This window comes from Pseudorca crassidens, chromosome 10 (assembly GCF_039906515.1).
Source record: "Pseudorca crassidens isolate mPseCra1 chromosome 10, mPseCra1.hap1, whole genome shotgun sequence".
Lineage (NCBI taxonomy): Eukaryota > Metazoa > Chordata > Mammalia > Artiodactyla > Delphinidae > Pseudorca > Pseudorca crassidens.
The window spans coordinates 13,022,325-13,045,861 of NC_090305.1; the positions used below are offsets into that span (position 1 = coordinate 13,022,325).

The window sequence follows — 23,537 nt, forward strand, 5'->3', positions numbered from 1 at the left end:
TATTTTGGAGATTAATCCTTTGTCCATTGATTTGTTTGCAAATATTTTCTCCCATTCTGAAGGTTGTCTTTTCGTCTTGTTTGTAGTTTCCTTTGCTTTGCAAAAGATTTTAAGTTTCATTAGGTCCCATTTGTTTATTTTTGTTTTTATTTCCATTACTCTAGGAGGTGGATCAAAAAAGATCTTGCTGTGATTTATGTCAAAGAGTGTTCTTCCTATGGTTTCCTCTAAGAGATTTATAGTGTCCAGTCTTACATTTAGGTCTCTAATCCATTTTTAGTTTATTTTTGTGTATGGTGTTAGGGAGTGTTCTAATTTCATTCTTTTACATGTAGCTGTCCAGTTTTCCCAGCATCACTTATTGAAGAGACTGTCTTTTCTCCATTGTATATCCTTGCCTCCTTTGTCATAGATTAGTTGACCACCGGTGCATGGGTTTATCTCTGGGCTTTCTATCCTATTCCATTGATCTGTATTTCTGTTTTTGTGCCAGTACCATATTGTCTTGATTACTGTAGCTTTGTAGTAAAGTCTGAAGTCAGGGAGTCTGATTCCTTCAGCTCCATTTTTTCACCTCAAGACTGCTTTGGCTATTCAGGGTTTTTTGTGTCTTCACACAAATTTTAAGGTTTTTTGTTCTAGTTCTGCAGAAAATGCCATTGGTAATTTGATAGGGATTGCATTGAATCTGTAGATTGCTTTTATTATCCAGCAAAATTTAAATAACCAGGAACATCTCCCAGGTTTTCTAAATAAAGGGCATCAAATGATATTTTAGTTTCTTTGCTTCTCTTTAATTTTAATTTTCCTTTCTAGTCCTTCTTTTATAATTTTTAAACAGAAAAAGTATGTTTTTCTTCAAGGCAGAGGAGGTCCTGGTGCTTTCCTATGAGAAGTTTTATCATCATAATATGATTCGCTATTTGAGAATCAGAATGGTGGCTCACTCTGACATTTTATCAGCCAATTTATCAACAGGAATAGCTCTTTGGAGGTCTTCATTCCATCATGTAACATTATTCACGGCAGAAGGATGACATCTAGAAGAAATTGAATGTACCTTTTAAAACCACGCTGCTGAAATATTCACCACCTGTAAATGTTTTCTTGGTCTGTATGTGTAGGTGGAGGGAGGTGGAGTGGTGGTAATAAAGTGGGAGGGTCGGGAGGGGGCGCTAACTATACAGGGGAAATGACTCGGTTAATTCTCTTACGGTAAAGGTCAATGTTTTCCCAAATCCAAATTTGACATTCAGAACAAATCTAACTTCTCTCACATCTTCATGGAACAATGACGAGTCCTTTACTTCGTGATTTCTATACCTTAACCTTCTAATAGCATCTTTTGCTTCTTTGTCAGCTGTCCCTGGTAACTTGCAATGTTGAGGACTCAGCTTTGACAGTCAAGGGTCTCACATGACCAACTGCCTTTTGTGGAAGTCTTATTGCATGGGAAAAAGTTGTTACACAGGCATACGAGCAGTAAGGCCCAGTAAATGTCTCTTTCATGCAGAAACTAGCATAAGCACCGACGGCAATACCTTGAATGGGGGAGTCTTAGAAATGATCCATGACGTAGTTGTAGAAGGCCAAATGTTTCCTTGGAAAAGGCTGTGTGCTTCTGACACAGGATAGGAGAACCTTGGCTCTGAATTGTCCCTACTATGTGTACACAAAGGGCAGAAGGCTTTTAAGATGTAACGTGTCTGCTAATGCAGCTTATTTGAACAGAGGTTGGGATTGGACGCACAGGCTTAGAAGAGTACTAGATTGTTTTAGAAAAAATACAAAGGTGTCAAGTTGGGTTTCGATTTTCATTTGTTAACAGTATAACATGGTGGTCTGGGAGTAGTTGTGTCTGGAAGAAAAAGACAGATGTCCATAGCTGATCCCAGTCATACCCAGGGTGGATGTCCCACTCTGTGGCATTTGTCCTGCCAGTTCTTCTCTTTTTAGCAGACAATATGGAGGAGGTGAAAAAAGTTGGATTTGACTCGGCTGAGTCTTGAGCCTGTTATTTACCAGCTATCAGTGGGACACATCTCTGCTCTGAGCCTCTGTTTCCTCATCTATTCAGTAAGAGCAACACCATCAACGACCCACTAAGTTATGATGATTAAGAGAGAGCAGTTAAAAACGTTGAAAACCGTAATGCTTTAAATAAATGCTGATAATAACAATGGTAATAATAATAAACATTTTTAATGGTAAACATTGATTGGACGTGTATAATGTGCCAAGGACTGCCCTGAACACTTTTTGTAGGTCTTCTCACTTGATCTTCACAGCAACTGAATTCATTCTTCCTTTCTCTCATTCACTTATGTCCAAATTCATGCATTTCATTTTGCAAATAAAGAGTTCAAGCTCCCTGAAGGGAGAACACACATCTCTCCAATTCGCTGGATGACTGGTATAAATATCTGAATACATTTAGGTCAGCAGTTCTCAAAACAAGGGGCAATTCTGCCACGTAGGGGACTTTGGGCAACGTCCAGAGACAGTTCTACTTGTCACTCCTGGAGGGAGTTATGGCATCTAGTCCGTAGAGGCCAAGGGTGCTGCTAAACATCCTACAATGCACAAGACATTCCCTTACAAGAAAGAATTATCCAGCCAAAATGCCCAGCGTGCTGAGGTTGAGAAATCCTGATTTAGATAAATGAAAAAAATAAGTCACTAAATGAACGCATGTGCCGAACAGTCTCCCAGAACATGATGTGTCGTGCAAACTCTATCTAGACATCAGAAGACTGCAAGCTCTTCATCGTTTTCTGATTCTCGCCTCACATCATTCCTTCGTGCCCCTAATTCTTCATTTTGTGTTTGATGAGACTTATCCCAGCAGAGATAACTGCTTCATTCACTTCGATGATACAACAACTAAATAAAAACCAGAGAGAAATCCAGACAATATTTTCTCCAAAGAAGATCGTCTGTCCCCCTACCTCTGCAAAAGGGGCTTTGCTGAAACAATCTTTCTGAATCCATCTGGTCAGCCAAAATGAAAACAGCAGCCAATCGGAGCAAGTTTAAAACATGATCTGTTTCTGGTTCTTTTTAACTTTCCATCTTTATTTTTCCTTTTACTCAATTTCTGACCTGCTTTTAATTTACTTTATCTTTCCCAATTATTCCTATTTTTGTGAGTGATCCTTAATTTCTGGCATAAGGCAGGGAATAAGCAAATTAAATAGCAAAGAGAGGTATTCCAATGTGACATTTTTCTCACACATTTTCATTTTCCCCACCAGTATTTCTTGGACAAGGTTAAGGAATTTTTTTTTTTTTTCTGTTAAAAATCACTAGGGACTTCCCTGGTGGTCCAGTGGTTAAGACTTCGCCTTTCAATGCAGGGTGTGCGGGTTCGATCCCTGGTCGGGGAGCTAAGATCCCATGTGCCTCGGGGCCATAAAACCAAAACATAAAACAGAAGCAATATTGTAACAAATTCAATAAAGAGTTTAAAAATGGTCCATATCAAAAAAATCTTAAAAAAAAAAAAAAAGAATCACTAACCTAGCGTATAAAGTAAGCTACCAGTAGAAGCAGCAGCCAACAACCAACCTACTGGGGGTGAGGAGGGCACGGGGAGAGAGACCAGGGTGAAAGATAGAGAAGATATTTGATCTGCTTTACTTCTTTTGAGGAAAAAAGTACAACTTTGATTCACAAATGCAAAAATATGCACATGCTTCAAGTACCTATTTTCCAAGGAAACCAGACAATGCATGAGAAAAAGAGGCTGCGAGAAAGAGGAAGAAGAAGGAGAAAGACTGTGTGTGTGCACAAAAGGAAGAGCAGAGCAGAGGGACAGCTGAAGGCCAACCTCTCCCAACCACCCAATTAAACAATTCTCTGCAACTTCCATCTCCTCGGCCTGCCTCCTCAAAGCTTCATTCTCCTGTCAGGCAAAGCCTCCAGAGAATATCTGTCTGTACAGATTTTATGGTGGGACTTAGGAAATGTAAAATGAAAATAATCCTTTTTACTTTTTCAATGTTTTATTAGTCTTTTATGGCCCACAGGAAGCAGGAAGGATTTATTTCTTCCTTAATTATTTGCTAAGCAGTTCCCCTCTGTTCCACCCTCCCTCCAAAGTCACCAACAATCCTCTTTCCCTTTATAGGATGAACTAGGATGACATGGGCCCTGTCCTCCCACCACTTACAGTCTCCAAAATAAATAAACAAAACAGACACACAGAGGCCAACTAAGGAGAAGTCAGAGCAACTGGCTCAAGTATAAGCAAAAAAAATTTTAATTTTTTTTTTATTTTGTAATTGCTTTTCTGCAGTGTTCAATTCCGCAGGGGGAAATGGTTGCCAATTTTACACACACACACACACACACACACACACACACACACACAATCCAATAATTGGCTTGTTGGCTAAGGTGACCAACATTTGAAATAATAGGTATTTTTTTTAGTCACAAATGATGCCTCTTCGATGTTAGTTATCTTGTGTAAAAATTTCTGGTAAATTAATCGCTCTGCTGTTTGACTGTTGAACATTAAATATCTGATCTTCCATAATTTCAACATTAAAGGCTTTTTCTAATTTGTTGAGTTTACATCACCAAAGCAAAATGTCTTTGCCTAACCAAAGACATGTTTAGCTCTTTCAAGATTCTGATAATAAATAACTCTAAGATAAAGCACAAATTGACCCTAATACTGAGTATACAATTGGCAAAACAATTTTGTGAAGGAAAGTTACAGAAAACAGGGAATTCTTGAGGGAAAAGAATGGGATATGTATCTTATCATCATGGGATAGGAAATTCTGAAGTGCTTGGAAAGAATCATTCATTTTCCTGTGAAGGTAAAAACGGTTCATTATTCCCTTGTTCCTAACCTGCCTTGATGACCTAAGGATGAATGAACGATATCACAGGAAATCATGTAGAAATTTTATAAGCCACAATTACTATCTCATTTTCATAGCAGTTGCTGTTTGTGCCCTTGTCTCTAAAAGTGTCATTGTGTCTTAGACTGGTGGATGGTCCAAGACTTTGTTGGAAAAATGTCACCCAGGTCTTCAAAACTGATTCCAGACTCTTCTCACTGCTAACTTTCCATCAGATGATCATTATAAACCAATGCTTCAGAGAGGGCTCTTCTTCCCAAAGGCGCTGCCTATTTTCTGATTGCTAAGATATTGAAATGTTATTACTAGAAATTCATTCACACATTCCATAAATATTAAAGGCCTCCTGGACACATGAGAAGACAAATCACAATCCCTCTCCTCAAAGAGTCTGTGGATTTGGTGTTTGAACTAAGGCAATAATGGATTCTGAAAGTCCATTAGTAGGCTACATACTGTATGATTCCATGTATATGACCTTCTGGAAAAGGCAAAACTATGGCAATAGTAAAAAGATCAGTGGTTTCCAGGGGCCGGGGGGAAGGTGGGATGAGTAAGTGGAGCATGGAGAATTTTTAGGGCAGCAAAACTACTCTGCATGATACTATAATGGTGGATACGTGTCATTATATATTTGTCCAAACTCACAGACTCTACACGAAGCATGAACCCTAATGTAAACTATGGACTTAGGGTGATTTTTATGTGTTAATGAAGGTTCATTGATTGTAACAACTGGATCACTCTGGTGGGGAATGTTGATAATGGGGGAGGCTATACATGTGTGGGAACAGGGAGTATATGAGAAATCTCTGTACCTTCCTCTCAATTTTGCTGTGAACCTAAAATTTCTCTATAAAATAAAGTTTATTAAAAAATGTCCACTAGTAAAATGTACTCTATCTTGGAAAGGGCAAAACCTTCCAGTGATCAGCTCTTCTGAATTCTAAGAACCCCTCGGTTAATTCAGTGCTTTTCCACTGCCAACAGCCAAAAGCTAGATATTGGAAGGGGATGTGAGGAAAGAAGGTTTGGGTGGGGGCACTTTTACAAAGATATGTCTGAAGAATGGGGCACTATCCAGAGAAAGAAAGTCTAAATAGACCATTGTGGGAAGGTAGTGAGCAGGCAACATTTGTTAGAGGAGGTTGGGATGTGGAGGTTGGTAGGGCAACATGAAATTAGAGTTCTATAGAAGGCAGGCGTGCTTCAAAAGACAGTGTGACTCAAAATGAGTCAAAGACCTAAATATGGGAGCTGAAACGATGCTCTTGAAAGAAAACAGAGGGATAAATTTTCATGACCTTGTATTTGGCAACATTTTCTTAGATTGACACCAAAAGCACAAGCAGCAAGAGAAAAGAAATATATTGGACTTTGTTAAAATGAAAAACTTCTGTGCATAAAAGGATACCACTGAGAGAGTGAAAAGCCAACCCACAGAAAGGAGAAAATATGTGCAAATCATGTATCCGTTAAGGGTCTAGTATTCAGAATGCAGAAAGAACTCTTACAAGGTAATAGACAAACAACTCAAAAAATGAGCAAAGGACTTCAATAGACATTTCTCCAAAAAAAGAGAAAAAGATACAAAAGGCCAACAAGCACATGAAAAGATGTTCAAAGTCATCAGTTACTAGGGAAATGTCAAAGTCACAAAACATACCACTTTACTCTCACTAAGATGGCTATAACCAAAACCAAAACCAAATACAGACGATCTTAGTGTGTTTAATAAAGTAATAAAAATACCTTAACCCTAGCCCTAACCCTAAATACTGGGATTTGGGGGCAACAGACTGACAGTTTTGTTGTTTGCAGAATTACAATCTGCATTGCACATAGAAAGGATATCGCCACCTTTTGTTAAATCTGCACTTTCTAAATATCAAAAAAAAAGGGGAAATGGGGTATAAATCAATTTTTGTATAACCTGTTTGAAACATCAGTTCTATTTGCTTAATATTACAGCTTTGCCCCTTTTTCTGTAGGTCTCTTGGGATCCTGTGTAGAAACTATTCTCATTAAACACCAAACAGTTAAGTCCATTCTCTGGTACCAGCTACAAATTTGGCTTCATATTCTACTTAACAATCTAAATAAATGGAAATATTTCTAAAAAGGAAAAAACAATGTGATTACATTTACTATTTTGCCTGGCTTTCGACTAACAGGCGAGATATCCCAGCACTGTGGTTGCATTGAGAGATTGGCTCGTAGGTTGTAGAATTGCCTGCTTTCTTCTTGAACTGGGTAACATACAAGTCTCCTACAGGTCCTTATTGTCAAAAGAGGAATACTGATCTTACATAAACCACAGACGGCTGTCATAGTACCTCTAGCTGGGGAAAAGTTAGGATCTCATTATAGGAGGTGGAGGAATCAGGCTGCCATATACTTTTGCCTGGTTCCTAAGCCTTTCCATTCCACCATGCTACAGTCCAAACTTCTCAGCCAGATGGTCAAAGCTCTTCACAATATGACACCACCTGTTTAAACACCTATTTCCAAACTTCATAACTTCAGTTTCCCACTGTAGTCAGGCTGATCTTCCTTTTAGCTTACAAACACGGCTTTTCATTCCTAACTTCAAGCCTTAGGTTATTTCCCCCTCCTTACTCTTACCACCTACTTTCCTGTCTCAGCACATACAATCCTTCACCATCTTCGGAATGCAATTCGGTCCCCATGTCATTCATGAAAAATTCTGGAATCACTCCAGCGCCTGCGTAATTGACGTTCATTAAAAATAAACAAATAAATAAAAATCACTTTGAGACTAATTATTTGTATAACTAATCTGGGTCCTTCACCGTTGTTGGACACAATGGTTTGGTTTAGTCAATTTCTATTTCACCCTCTTTCTATAGCAAAGTTTCTATAACCTCAGCACTATTGACATTTGGGGCCAGATAATTCTTTGTCATGAGGGGCTGTCTTGTGTATTGCAGAACGTTTAATGACATCCCTAGCTTCTACCCACTAGATGCTAGTAGCACTCATCCTTCAGCTGTGACAACCAACAAGGTCTCTGACATTGCCAAGTGTCTCCCGGGCAGGGGAGGGAGAGCAAAGTCACCCCCACTCGAGAACCCCTCCTAGGGTACCTCCCTGAAGCTCAGAGGCAAGAAAGCTGAAAACCACATTTCTCAGACTCCGTTGCATCTAGGATTCTGGACAGGAAATAGGTTCTGACGAGCAGAACTTGTGCTAGATTTGAAAGGATACAGTGAGGTGGGGACCATCTTTCTCTACCTTCGGCTGTTTTCAAATGGCAGAAAGGGTTGTGAGGATGCAAAATATCTCTGCAGCGATATTCCATGTCCGCTCTCCTGGGGGTTGAGAAAGTGCTGTGTGTATGTGTAGTGGCTGTGGGGTGGGATGAGGGATGGCTGGTCTCAGGGTTCCAGATCCCACTCAGTTTCTGAGTGTCAAGAGACAATTTCCCTAATTGCCCAGTGCTGGCTACTTGCAGATTCCAACTTCCTGATTCCTGAATAGCAGTTGTCAAAGTGAGGTCTTGAACTCAACAGAGCCTCTGGTGCCTAGCTCCCTGGTGGTCAGTTCTATAATGTTAGAGTCAGTCCCAAGGGCCATTGAGAGTGAACTGAAACCTTCCACAATTTTTTTTTTTTTGGCGGTACGCGGGCCTCTCACTGTTGTGGCCTCTCCCGTTGCGGAGCACAGGCTCTGGACGCGCAGGCTCAGCGGCCATGGCTCACGGGCCCAGCCGCTCCGCGGCACGTGGGATCCTCCCGGACCAGGGCACGAACCCGTGTCCCCTGCATCGGCAGGCGGACTCTCAACCACTGCGCCACCAGGGAAGCCCCCTTCCACAATTTTTTATGCACCTAGTTCACGTCATCTGTCTTTCTTTTTCTGAATAAAATAAGTAGTTTCTCTTTCCTGCACTGAACCCATATAATGCCTTACCTATGATTATTTTATTCTTTCACGAACTTCCTTTCTTTCTGAGTAGTTAAGCTTTTTACAGGAAGGAATCACACTTCTTTCTCTTATCTGCCGCCCATAATTGTCATCCAGTGCTTTGCTCAGAGTGGGAACAGGAAAGCAATTCAATTCATTTGTGTATGGCATTCAACTGAAAAGCTGCTCAATGAATAAAATCCTGGAAGAAGGGATGAAAAAAAAAAGGACACCCCCCATCCCAGTTGTCCCTCCTCCTCAGTGTGTTATAGCACCTGGATGTGCTCATCTGAACCAGGAGAGAAAAACTGCTTCTAGTGGGAAACTGTTGTGAGACTTTCTTACTAATGGGCTCGATTATATGCTCCATTCCAGGCAAAGGGTCATACAGAGTATCCAGAACACACACTCTCCCTAGAATCGTATCAATCAGGCGTTTGGCTCTAAATATCTATTCGCTGATGACTCCCAGGTTTACGTCCCCAGGCCTGGCCATTCTCCTGGACCTCAAACTTGTATATGTAAATGTTGATTTGACATCTCCACTTGGATATCTGATAGTCATATTAAATGTAACATGTGCAAAACCAAACTCTTCTTCTAGCCCAGCCTGCTTCTTTCACTGTCTCTTGCTTCTTCGTTTGTAAATGCCAACATTATCCACTCATGTCAAAAATGACTAGAAATAATGACTAATTTCTCCCTTTCCCTCAACCTCCGCTGCCAGACTATCAGCAATCCTGTGTTTTAACTCAAAAATCGATCTAGGGCTTCCCTGGTGGCGCAGTGGTAGAGAGTCCGCCTGCTGATGCAGGGGACGCGGGTTCGTGCCCCGGTTCGCGCCCCGGAAGATCCCACATGCCGCGGAGTGGCCATAAGCCATGGCCGCTGAGCCTGCACGTCTGGAGCCCGTGCTCCGCAACGGGAGAGGCCACAACAGTGAGAGGCCCGCGTACCACCAAAAAAAAAAAAAAAATCGATCTAAAATCCATCCATTTCACTCCATCTCTGGTGCTATCACCTTGGTTCAAGCCACCATCACCTCACCAGTTTCAATGTTTTCTCTCTTTCTCCCACATTTTAAAACAAAACTTGGATCATGTCTCTACTCTGTTTAGATCTGGTCTGTAGCTTTTCATCAGAATAACGTCAACACCCTTTAATCCACTGAACACAGCTTTACATGGTGTAGCCAGTGCTCAGCTCTCCAAATGCATCCTGTCCCATTCTCCCCTTACTCTTCATGCTGCAGCCCCAGGTCTTTTTTGTGTTCCCTGATCTCCCAAGCTCCTTACTACCTCAGGGGCTTTGCACTCGCTTATCTTATCCCTACTCTGGCTCTTTGCATGTCTAGTTCTTTTTCTCTTTCAGATCTTGGCTCACATGTCATCTTTCCAATATGTTTTGCTTGATCAGCCCATGGTAAGTAAACCCCACCCTCGAAGTCATTCCTATCCTATCACCCTGGTAATTTCCCTTAGCCGTCATCAGTATCAAAACTACCTTGCCTACTCATCTGTTCTTTTGTTTATTGCCTGTGTCCCCCCCCCACCCCGCCCACTAGAGGACTAGAACTCTCATTAGGGCAGGACCATGTTTTGTCTCACTGCTGCATCTCGGCACCTGAAACAGGGCTCAGCACATTGCAGGCCCTCAGGAAATAGTTGTTGAATGAAGAGTTGAATATGTTCTTATCCAGGTTATTTCATTGTGGCAAAATACATATAACATAAAATTTACCATCTTAACCATTTTTAAGTGTTCCGTTTAATGGCATTAAGTACATTCACAGTGTTGTGCAGTCATCACCACCATCCACCTGCAGAACTCTTTTCATTTTGCAAAATGGAAACTCTGTATCCATGAAACAATAGCTTCCTGTTCTTCCCTCCCTCCAACCCCTGGCAACCACCATTCTACTTTCTTTCTCTATGAATTTGACTACTCTAGGTACCTTATATAACTAGAATCATACAGTATTTGTCTTTTTGTGACTGGTTTCGTTCACTTAGCACAATGTTCTCAAGGATCATCTACGTTGTAGCATGTGTCAGAATTTCCTTCGTTTTAAAGGCTGAATAATGTTCCAATGTATGTATAGACCACATTTTGTTTATCCATTCATCTTTCTATGGATACGTGGGTTGCTTCCACCTTTTGGCTATTATGAATAATGCTGTTATGAACATGCGTGTGCAAATATCTCTTTGAAACCCTGCTTTCAATTCTTTTGGGTATATATATATCCAGAAACATAATTGCTGGATCATATGATAATTCTACTTTTAATTTTTTGAGGAACTGCCATACTGTTTTCCATAGAAGCTGCATCATTTTACATCCCCACCAACAGTGCACCAGGGTTCCAATTTCTCCACATTCTTGCCAACACTTGTTATTTTCAGTTGTGTTCTGTTTTTTATAGTAGCAACCCTAATGGATGTGAGGCGGTATCTCATTATAGTTTTGATTTACATTTCCCTGATGATTAGTGATGTTGAACACCTACTCACATGCTTTTTGGCCACTTGTATATCTTCTTTAGAGTAATGTCTGTTCAAGTCTTCTGCCCATTTTAAAATCAGGTTTGTTGTTGTAGGAGTTCTTTTTGTATTACAGATACTAAACCTTTACCCAATATATGGTTTGCAAATATTTTCTCTCATCCTGTGGATTTCCTTTTCATTCAGTGGATTATATCCCTTGATGCACAGAGTTTTAAATTTTGGTGTAGTCAGTGAGATCAGCTCGGTGCTTTGTGACCACCTAGAGGGGTGGGATAGGGAGGATAGAAGGGAGACGCAAGAGGGAGGAGATATGGGGATATATGTATATGTATATCTGATTCACTTTGTTATAAAGCAGAAACTAACACACCATTGTAAAGCAATTATACTCCAATAAAGATGTTAAAAAATTTTAAAAAATGAAATTAAAGAAAGTTTCATGTCTGTACACTGGAGTTTTTATGGTTATGAAATTTGTACCCACCATATGAGAACTGTAATTGCAATGCAAGGCAGTATGTGATATATGCTGTATCAATTGTAGAAGCAAAGTGTTTTATGATTTCAAAGAAAGGAGAAAGCATACCTACTGGAGTTAAAAAAATTTTTTTTTGGTGTAGTCCAATTTATCTTTTTTTTTTTTCTTTTGTTGCCTGAGCTTTTGGTGTCATATCCGAGAAATCATTGCTAAATCCAATGTCATAAAGGTTTCCCCCTATATTATCTTCTAAGAGCTTTACAGTTTTTGTTCTTGTGCTTAGATCTTTGATCTATTTTGAATTAATTTTGGCATATAATGTAAGATAAGGATCCAACTTCATTCTTTAGCATGTAGATATCCAGTTTTCCCAGCACCATTTTTTGGAATAGACTGTCCTTTGGCCAATGAATGGTCTTGACATTTACAAAAAACATTTGTCCATGTATTTGAGAGTTTATTCTGGGCTTTCTATTCTATTTCATTGGTCTATATGTCTGTCTTTATGCCAGTACAACACTGTTTTGATTACTGTGACTTTGTAGTAAGTTTGGAATCAGGAAGTGTGAGATCTCCAACACGGTCCTTTTTCAAGATTGTTTTGGCTATTCAGGGTCCCTTGAGATTCCATTTGTATTTTAGAATGGATTTTTCTATTTCTGCAACAACAACAGAAAAGTCATTGGGATTTCGATAGGAATTGCATTGAAACTGTAGACCACTTTGGGTGGTATTGACTTCTTAACAGTACTAAGTCTGCTGTTGAATCCTGTTTCATAGTATCTTGTTAAGAATTTTTTCATCAATATTCATCAGGGTCTGTGGTTTTCTTTTCTTGTAGTGTCTTTGTCTGGCTCTAGTATTAGGGTGATGCTTGTCCTCCTAAAATGAGCTTGGGAGTGTTTCCTCCTCTTCAATTTTTAGAAGAGTCTGAGGAGGCTTGATGTCATTCTTCTTCAAATGTTTGGCAGAATTTGCCAGAGAAGCCATCTGGTCTGGGCTTTTCTTTACTGGGAGGCTTTTTATTACCGATCAAATCTCCTTACTAGTTATAGGTCTGTTCAGATTTTCTATTTCTTCATGATTGAGTCTTGATAGGTTGTGTTTCTAGGAATTTGTCTATTTCATCCAGGTTATTCAAGTTCTTGGACTACAGTTGGTCACAGCACTCTCTTACAATCCTTTTTACTTCTGCAAAATTGGTAGTCATGACCTCGCTTTCATTTCTGATTTTAGTTATTTGAGTACTCTCTCTTTTTTCTCTTAGTCAATCTAGCTAAAAGTTTGCCAATATTGTTGATCTTTTCAAAGAACTGAAAAGACTGGTTCTTGGTTTTGTTCTTGTCTATTTTGTTTAGAACTTTAAAGGGAGGGGGAATGAAAAGAAAATAAGTACCTTTAAGATAATTATAAACTTGACTGGAAAGGAAAGGAGAGATTGTTGAACTGAAAATGACATCATCACCACTTAGGTATGAAATTGGAAAAATTTTTTTGGCATTCTTCATTCCAGACACAGCCAAGCATGGAAAAGAGGGGCTTTATTGTGTGCTCCATGCAAAACAGATAATTTTTTAAGCTTATATTTACATATATGCTTACTATGTGCCAGACACTATTATAAGCACTTTACATGTATTAACTCATTTAGTCCTCTTAGTAACCCAGTGAGGTAGGTATTATTATTAGTCCCATTTTACAGACGAGTTGACTGAGGGAGAGAGTTTAAGTCATGACTAGTAAGTGTCAGAACTGTGATTCCCACTTAGGGACTCTAGCTTCAGAAATGCTATACTACTAATAAGCACATCCTTTTGATGGATGAAATAGACACATAAATCGGTCTTTCCTTTAAAGTTTGCCAGTAGGTAAACTGGCAAATGAATGCTATTTAGAAGCTACCAATGAGATGGCCTTGAGATATGCTATCCCAGCCCAAAAAGCTTGTTCTTAGGGCTTTGGGATCCAGGTCTTCCCTATTCCAAGCTTTCTTCCCAGTGTCCGGACATCCACTTGAATCTCTGTGGTGAACATATTACTTGCCAAGCTTTACCATCACTCTGACTCAAACAGTGTCAGAATCATGGTCTGCAATGCCAAGGTGACACCGTGCTGGGCACTTGGGCATGCGTGATCAGTGTTACGATAGGCACCCACACTTTGGCCCCTTCCCTCCCCTGTGGCATCTGTCCCATTTTCAGACCTACTGTGCTTCCTTTATGTTGTTGCTTTGGGCTCATCAAATTTCTCATATAAATCCTGACTGCTGTCTTCACTTCCAGGCTGAGCAATCTGATAGGGCCTGTTTTAAAAGGTCATTCTTGTTATTCGTAGAGAACAACAGCAACCAGAGCAAAACAGAGTCCGTACGTCAGTGCCCTGGTCAGAACCTTCCTGGGAATTGGGGGAGAGGAAGGCGGATGGAAACCTACCTTGACACAACGCGGTACCACGGCCCTGACGCAATAATCTGTAAGTACATATATGCACATATGCGCAGTAGTCACAGATTTCTTCTCTCTCCTGCTGGAACACCGAGTCAGGAAAAATATTCAGAGCCTGAGCCGGGACGTTGCTAGTGAAGCAGAGATTTCAGGTGAGAAGTAAATGTGCAGAGCGGATGCAGTGACCTTTCTTATTTGCAGTGTTTTCATTCTGCAGCTTGCACGGCAGGGACCCTGACATCAGAGGCTCTGATGGCCCGAGGCTGTGTTGGAGAGGAAATAAATGAGCCTGCCCTACTTCCACAGGCGCTGGTAATGTGTGCGGCAGGGAACCTGGGCCGGGCGAGATGTGTGTAGCCGAGCGACCTCTAGTGCCTGAAAGCGGGAGCTGCATCGCCTGCTCCAATGGGCGGAGGGAGGCCGAGGGGATCCTGAGTTTGAAAGCACAGGGTTTGTTGGGAAGATCCTGTTTGTCCAGCGCCGTCCAGGGTGTTAGGGAGGATTCAAAGGAATTACAAGCAGGCAAACTTAAGGAGCTTATCCTCTGGCTTGGGGAAATCAAAAGAGCATATGGTTTCTGTATTGACATGAGGCCATAGGAGGAGTTTCTGAGAAGGGAGAGAACACCATGGATGAGTAATCCCGGCAACTGAACCTGGAAGGGCGAATGGATTTAAGATGAAAAGAGGGAGGGCATCCCGGGGATGGGAGAAAACAAGCCGGCAGGAAGAAAAACCTTGACCACGTAGAGCAGAGATTTCTAATGAAAATATCTGATAGTCTGTGGTATTGGGGTGATTGACAGCGAAGCCCAAGAATGGAGGATCCAGCCCCTCTGGGCTCTCCAGAGGACCCTGCTCAGGTCTCCGCTACGGAAAACCTCCTCGCCACCCAGCCTGCCCAGCTCTTGCAGTCAGAAGGGAGCCCAGCAATCGCTCTTTCTGTCCCAATGTATGGGGAATGATGATGGACGTTTGACAACATGATCATGGGCTGCAAACTCAAATAGTACCGGGCCAAAGAGTTAATGTGAAGGCCTGAAACAGATGGGGTGGAGGATTCTGGCACTTCAGCGATGTCCGCTTTCGTTTTACATTTTGCAGAGACATTTAGCCAGCCTAGAGTCCTCAATGCAGCAGGAAGTAGTGGAGGCTTCTTCAAGGGGCAGCGGTGATTCAGCCCCGGCCAACTGTTAGGGTCAGGAATGCAGGTCTGAGTGCCAAGTATTCCACGCCTGCACAGGAAACACATTATCTAAAATTTTAGGTGACGCCTCTCCATGTTTAAGTGATGGGTCTTTTTATTTTTTAATTTAATTTTTATTTGATATTGGAGTATAGTTGATTTACAATGTTGTGTTAGTTTCAGGTGTACAGCAAAGTGATTCAGTTATAGGTATACATATATCCATTCTTTTTCAGATTCTTTTCCCATATAGGTTATTACAGAATATTGAGTAGAAAACATTGTGTGGATCAAACAATGCATGCTGTCCCTTTATGAATCGGGGTTCAGTTTAATCACATTTATTCTGAAAAATGTTTCAAGATGCTGAATTAAATAGACAAGTTTTACTATAAATCTTATGACTTGGGGGAAAGGTACTGACTTTGGGGGCTGCCTTAATTTCTTTTTGGTGAGAGTGGGAAGTGTTTTTTCTCTGATGGTGGCCTTGAAAAGAGCTTGGGCTAAGTTCCTGAAGCCCTTTGCTCCTGTCTCTCTGCCCCTCACTTGCAAGTCCGGTCACCTTCCTGAGCCACCGTTTTCTTTTTTTTAAAACTGATGTATAATTGACATATAACATTATACATATTAATTTCAGGTGTACAACATAATGATTAGATATTTGTTTGTAGTGCAAAATGATCACCACAGTAAGTCTAATTAACATTCCTTACCACACATAGTTACAATTTTTGTTTCTTGTGATGAGAACTTTTAAGATTTACTTCCTCAGAAGCTTTCAAAGATACAGTGCAGCATCATTAACTATGGTCACCCTGCTGTACATTACATCGTCACGCCTTATTTATTTTGTAACTGAAAGTTTGTATGTTTTGACCACCTTCATCCATTTTGCCCACCCCTATCCCCCATCTCTGGCAATCACTAATCTGTTCTCTGTATCTGTGAACTCAAGTTTTGGGATTTCTTTTAGACTCCACATATAAATGAGATCATACGATATTTGAGCCCCTGTTTTCTCATTAGTAAAATTGGCAATCTAATTAGAGGTCATTTTAGCACAACAATCTATGATTCCTAAGGCACCATCTAGATCTAAAATTCTGTGATTCTTGCTCCAGTCTGAAAGAGGGTGTGTTTTCCAGCTGACCTCACCTTACAGAAGGCTCAGAGAGAGTTTCATTTTGTGTGCTGGATTTCTGTCATCCTTCAAGGGAGGCAGTGCAGAGTGGCAAAATCACTGTCAACCTTGGCCACACATTAGAATGAACTGGAGGGTTTGGCAACAAACCCAATGCCAAGCCCCATTCGGAACCACACAGGCAAACTGAAGGGACTCTGGGGATGGGTTCCAGGCATGGGGATGTTGCGATGGCTCCTCAGGTGATTTGAATGTGCAGCCAAGATTCAGAGGCACAGGCATAGGCAGAAGTAGACTTTCAACCCAGCATCTGGAATCTGACAAACCTGGGCAGTGGCAAGCCACATTTGCAGCCTGAGGCAAAAGGAAAAAATTTGACCTCTGTACACACTTATCAAAACACCCTCCCCTAGTTCAGACAAAATGAGAAAAGTTTATAAAATCTCTACAATTAGAAATCAAGACTGTATATAAAGTCTGTGTTGTCCAATCTGTTCTTGAACTATGGTCAACCTTGGCCATCAACGCATTGGGGACGCAAGGTCCTGCAGTGCTGGGAGCCATGAGTTGACTGGAAACAACCGTTCCTGCTGCACAATAATGCAGGGTCATAAAACAAACCAACAGTGTGTCTTTATTTAAAATTACGGGGACCTCCCTGGTGGTCCAGTGGTTGAGAATCGCCTTCCAATGAAGGGGACGCTGGTTCGATCCCTGGTCGGGGAACTAAGATCCCACATGCCATGGGGCAAGTAAGCCCGCGCACCACAACAAAGAGCCCACGCACTGCAATAAAAGATCCCATGTGCCACAACTAAGACCCAACACGGCCAAGAAAATAAATAATAAAAATAAAATTATGAGAATTTGTTCATTATGGATATTTTTGCATTCATTTAGACTTTTAAAAAATATTGAATTTAAATATGATTTACCTTGATTACTGAGGTTTTTGCAGCCCCTCCCTCTCACAGTGTGCACCTGAGGAGAGTGTTTCACTCATCCCATCCTAATCCCAATTCTGAACCTGGGTGTAAATCCTGCTTCTGCTTGGGTAAGTTACTTAACCAATCTAAGCCTCACTTACTTGTGTGTAAGATGTCGTTTATGCCAGCCCCTCCTTTACAGTGCTGTGAAGTTTAAATGAGGTGACGTGGTGAAGTGCCCAGCCCAAAATGGGAAGCCTCTAATATGCCCTAATGTGGGTTGGCTAATATCATGTACAAAGGTTGCACAATACCATGGTTCTAATTTGCTTATTCCAAGAAAGTTGGCTTACCTGGGGTTTGCTGGTTCTTGGGTATAGGACTGGCGTTGTCTCAACATTGCAAACTGTCTCCAACCAAGTAATTCTAGATTAAAGGTGTTCAAGCTCTTCCATAAAATCCTAGGGATACCCAAATAACCAGATGTTATTGACAGCTGAACACTGACTCTATAAATTGCCTGATAGGCATAATTATTTTAATCTATTTTATATTTTTGGATCTGCGCAAATTTTATTTTAATCAATTTAAAGAAAGAGTTTGTAGATTTAAAATAAGTTTGAGAATTATGCTTCTAGATCTTAGTTCTCAAAGTTTAATGTCCATAAGAGTCAGCTGGGCATCTTGTTCAAGTTCTCAAAGTTTAATGTCCATAGCAGTCAGCTGGGCGTCTTGTTCAAATTCACGTTCTGATTCAGCAGGTGTAACTGCTGAGGTTCTGCATTTGTAACAAGCTCCCAAGTGGGAGCGGCTACATAATTCATGGGGCTTGGTGGGAATGAAAATTCAGGATGTCTTGTTCAAAAATTAACAATTTCAAAATGGCGACAACAAAGTATAAAACCACATGCAGATTCTTAAGCACGAGTCCCTGGGCTACTCCACAGGCCACACGCCCATGAAGGCAACCCTGCTCCCAGGTGACACCAGTGCTGTTGGCCCATGGCCATGCTTTGAGTAGCAAAGGTCTAAGCAGCGGTGTCCAGTAGAACTCCCTGTGATAATGGAAATGTTCTATATGTGTGCTATTCAATACAGCAGCCACTTAGCCACATGGGGTTGTTGAGCACTTGGAATGTGGCTAGAGTGACTAAAACCGGTTTTATTGAATTTTAATTAAATTTAAATAGCCCCATGTGTCTGGTGGCTGCTGCATTGGACAGTACAATTTGGTTGTCAGCTTTCTCCAGCAGGAAATGTCCTATTCATAAGCACATTTTCAGTCTTCAGGTTGCCTAAAGAACATTATAGTCAAGGGAAGTCAGACCAGATCTTTTTCTTTACGTTTTAATAGATTTATTATTATTATTACTTAATCTGACAGGGAATGCTGCTCCAAATAGTCTCATGGAAAAGACCTGGCCTTTTGGTCTGGGAAATAATCATTTTTTTACATTAAAAATTTTTTTGTACTTACTGTGGAAAAATATTGGCAATTCAGATGTTAAAAGTTTCTTGTCTCCCGTCGTAGGACGTGATTGACAGCCTTTAAGTGCTTGTCTGCGTCTTTTAAAATGAAAGTGACTGACACTCTTCAAGAAGAGCACACTTTCCTGCAGCCTGGAAATGTGACTTGATCGCCCTGATGTGAAGATGGTTTTCAGGTGTCTGAGCAGCTCCTCAGGCTTTTTTGCGGTACGCGGGCCTCTCACTGTTGTGGCCTCTCCCGTTGTGGAGCACAGGCTCCGGACGCGCAGGCTCAGTGGCCATGGCTCGCGGGCCCAGGCGCTCCGCGGCATGTGAAATCTTCCTGGACCGGAGCACGAACCCGTGTCCCCTGCATCGGCAGGCGGACTCTCAACCACTGCGCCACCAGGGAAGCCCCTCCTCAGGCTTTTAACCCTCTGTGGTCAGACATCTTGTTTCCGGTCATTGGACTGAGCCTGTGCAGGGAAGACAGACAGAACTCGCGGGAGTGCCACCAGGCTTGCTATTATGAACCAAAGAGGCACTTCAATTCTGAAGGGCTTTTTTTTTAGTTTGGTCTGTGTGAAATCTTCAAGTTGCTAAATTGCTAATCTCCAGAGAGGTTTTCTGGTTTCCAAACTCTGCTCAAGACTTTAAGCTTTCTTTTTGAAACAGGATGAACTGGGCACTCAATGAGAGACAGAGAGATTTAAAATCTAACTCCTTGAGTCAAAGAAATGGAAGTAAGAAGATGCCACGAGAAGTTTGGGAGACCAGGAAGGAAGGAAGGAATGTGAGAAGGGGCTCATTTAAGAATAACAGCCAGAAACCAAAGCTCCATCCAACAGGAATTTATAAGTATCAGGAAAAAACAGCCCTTGGTTTCTGTGACTGCTTTTTCTTTGGATCTTAGTTGGTTCTTGACATCAAAGCACAAAGCACAGGAGGGATTAAACATTCTCCAAATGGGTCACTGCTTGGCAGCCCCGAGATACACTATTTAGAAACCTAACATCTGGAAACAGACCCAGGAATCTATAAGAAGTTAGTAAATGATAGAGTGACAGTAGAGGAAAAGGTAGTGTTATCCAAAAGTGTTAAGTCAACTGGCCAAATATTTGGGGAAAATAAATATTGCTCAATACTTATACTCTACAACAAAACAAATCCCATATGGATTAAATATTTATATGCTAAAAATAAACAAACCCCCAAACTATAAAAGTGCTGGTGGAAGAGTGGAATTTCGGGGTCAGGGGTGTGTGTGTACTTAATTTGACCACAGTTTACTCTCCCACTGGCAGTGCAAGGGTTCTATGTCTGCAAATCCACACCAATACCTGATATTATCTAGTTTCTAGTTTTTGCCATTTAATAAGGCATAAGTTTATTTCAAAATGCATTTCTTATATTATTAATGAATTTGAACATCTCTTCAAATTCTTTTTAGTTTTTTGGATTTCCATTTTCATAAAATGCCTGCTTATACCCTTTGCCCAATTTCTACTGGGGTTTCTGTATTTTTCTTCCTGATTTGAGAAGTTTCCTTGTGTATTCTAGATATTAATCCCTTGTTAATTTGCACATTGCAAATACCATTTTCCTCTTTGTCACTCTAAAAAGACCAGTGTTAGTAATGTTAGTCTTTGCTGAACAGAAGTCCTTCATTTTGATGCAACAAAATCTGTCTCACAGGATCCATAAGTGGATGCAGGATTGTTTGTGATGGGAAGTTGGAGGCAGTTGGAATGCCCATTGCTGGGAGAGCAGATTGGTGAAATGTTAGAGGCACACCAAGGAGGGCTGACTAGAAGTTAGAAGCAAGGCATCAAATGCACACAGAACATCAAGCATGGATCTTAAAAATGCAATGCTGAGTGAAACAAGTAAGAAGCCTAATGAGATATATAACACAATATCATTTATGTATGTCAATTAAAATGCATCAACATCATACAATATGTATTTAGCAAAAACATATGCAAATGAAAAAGATACATATTCAACACCTTAGAATGGTTTTATGAAGGGGAGGACTGGAATAGGAAATGGGGATTACAGGGAATAAATAAATAAGAGAGGAGCCTAAGAAGGATCAATCACTGATAATATCTTAGGAAATGAATCAACTGCGCCTGAGTATTCCACACTCAACCACAGAAGAAAAAAGTACAGGTAAATATTTCTATCATGTGGAGGTAAGAAAAGACTTTCTCAGCATGATGCTAAAGACAAAAACTATAAAGGAAAAGGATGTTCAAGCTAATGAAATAAAATATTTTTGAATTATAGTAAATATACATAGCATAAAATGTACCATTTTAACCATTTTTAAGTGTGCAGTTTGGTAGTGTTAAGTACCTTCACATTGCTTCCCAACCAATCTCCAGAACTCTTTTCATCTGACAAAACTGAAACTCTGCACCCAGTAAACTAATCCCCATTTCCCCCTCCTCCCAACCCCTGGCAACCACTGTTCGATGTTCTGTCTCTGTTCATTTGACTCCTCTAGGTACCTCACACAAGTGGAATCATACAGTATTTGTCCTTTTGTAACTGGCTTATTTCCCTTCGCATAATGTCCTCAAGGTTCATCCATGTTGTAGCAAGTGTTAGATTTTCCTTCCTTCTTAAGACTGAATAATATTTCATTGTACAGCATTTGATTTATCCATTCATCTGCTGATGGGCAAGTGGGTTAGTCCCACATTTTGGCTATTGTGAATAATGCTGCTATAAACATGAATGTACAAATATCTCTTCAAGACCTTGTTTTCATTTTTTTTTGAATATATATCAAGTGGAATTGCTGAATCATATGGTCATTCTATTTTTTCAAAGTGGCTTTGAAGAGCCACTTACTCCTAATATGAAGGGTCTACATTCAGCCACAGAGTGGCCATGGAAAATTCCCATTATGTGGAGGTCAGCAGGGAGAGTCACACATCTCTAAGGGGACCCCTGACCCTCTGAAGATGGCAAAGGTTGCCTGAAACAAATATTACAATAAAAATGTATTATTAAAATTTTATAAGATGTAACAAGTATAATAGAAATTTACGTAATTTAACTTTCCAGTGGTGTGATTTTGAAAGATTTTAGCAAATATACTTCTGAGGTTATTAAAGCTGCACTGAGACTTGTGGAAACCCTCGTGCGACAGGCAATGCTTCCTTTGTAGTTTCACTTTAGCTACTTGTGCACATGTGCAGGTGATATACTTTCCATCTCCTTTCAGAGCCTTTCTTCCTCTTTTTATGTGGTGCTCTGTATATGTAGATCTGCTAATGTGAACTCACTCCCCGCTCCCCAAAGCCGTGCTGTGTCCAGGAAGTTACAAACTGGAAGTAGTTGCATTGAAGTGAAGGCATGGGGACAAGTTTTAAAATGGGGAAACTGGATTTCTTTGGCCTGGAGAGGAAGAAACTCAGTACAGGATAGTGGTCTTTAAATACCCGAGCTGCTCAAGAAGCAGAGATTACAAAAGACAGTGCTTTCTAGGAAAGAAAGCTGTCCATCAAAGAACTGGGCTCCCTTGAGAAGTAGTGAGTTCCCCATCCCTGGAAATGTTTCTCCTGTAGAGAACATTGCTCCAGGGGGCTGAACCAGATGAAGGTCCGATGAAACACTGGGGTTTTGTGACTGACTGAGCACACAACTGCCTTATGAAAAGATGAGAAGAAGACCTCAGTGGGAATTGTGTGTCTGAGGAGGAGGCTTTGTGGCACATGCCTGGCAGCACGTGGAGAACGAGATTGGGATATAAGCTTGATGTCCTTAGTGCCCTTTTTTCCAGTTAACTATCAGCCCCCACTGGGCCGCCCCACCCACTGTCTCCCAGTCTCTCTCCACCACCTAAACCTCCTTCCTCTTTGCCTACTCAACCCTAACCATTTTCTGAAGCCTCTCTTCCTCCACAGAACCTTCTATTAAAACTTCCTCCTACTCACTGCCGCATTTAATGGAGATGTGATTCAAAGTTACTGATAGAGATCATGGGGCTCTACCCACCTGCCCACTCACCACAGAGCAGTAAGACGTCAAAGTTAAGAGAATGGCCTTTGCAGTCACACCAACGTTAGAATTTGAGTCTTACCAAAACTACCTATTACTTCCCACCCCTCAGCTTCGGTTTCCTCATCCGTCAGTTGGGGAAGATGATGCAAATGACAGCTCATGTTTGCACCAGGTGCTAACTAAATGCATCATACACACAACCTCTCCTGAGAGGTACGTACTCTTCGTTCTCTGCACTTGACCACCCATAGGATTGCAGTGAGGCACGGAAGCGCTTCACCCAACCTTGCCCCACCCCCACTCCCAGTGCACACTTGGTGCTGCATAAATGCTGCCTGTTATTGTGATAAGTCAGGTCGTGGGATCTGGTGCTATAGCAATGGTAGACGTAACTCCACTCTTTTCTCCCCACGGATCATGACAACCTTGAGAACAGCTGGTCTCTACAGCAGTTTGGCATTTATTCATCTTGGACTGTTACTGGGTTGCTCACGAATCTATGTGTGTCTTGTCTCTGGAGGATAAGAACTATTGGTGACACTCAGGACATCTCCCCCAGAGAGTGATGAGC

The 23,537-nt window shown here is 41.1% G+C and overlaps 1 long non-coding RNA gene across 2 annotated transcripts; it reads left to right on the forward strand.

Moving 5' to 3' along the window:
* Positions 1-14,144: 14,144 nt before the first annotated feature.
* Positions 14,145-22,061, forward strand: LOC137231595 (uncharacterized). Of its 2 annotated transcripts, none has more exons than XR_010946690.1 (3): positions 14,145-14,258; positions 14,448-17,610; positions 19,014-22,061. It is a non-coding gene; the product is annotated as an uncharacterized lncRNA (long non-coding RNA). The 2 variants fall into 2 exon arrangements; XR_010946691.1 differs by lacking the exon at positions 14,145-14,258 and adding an exon at positions 14,312-14,382 and having other exon boundaries at positions 17,531-17,610.
* The last annotated feature ends 1,476 nt before the right edge of the window (positions 22,062-23,537 follow it).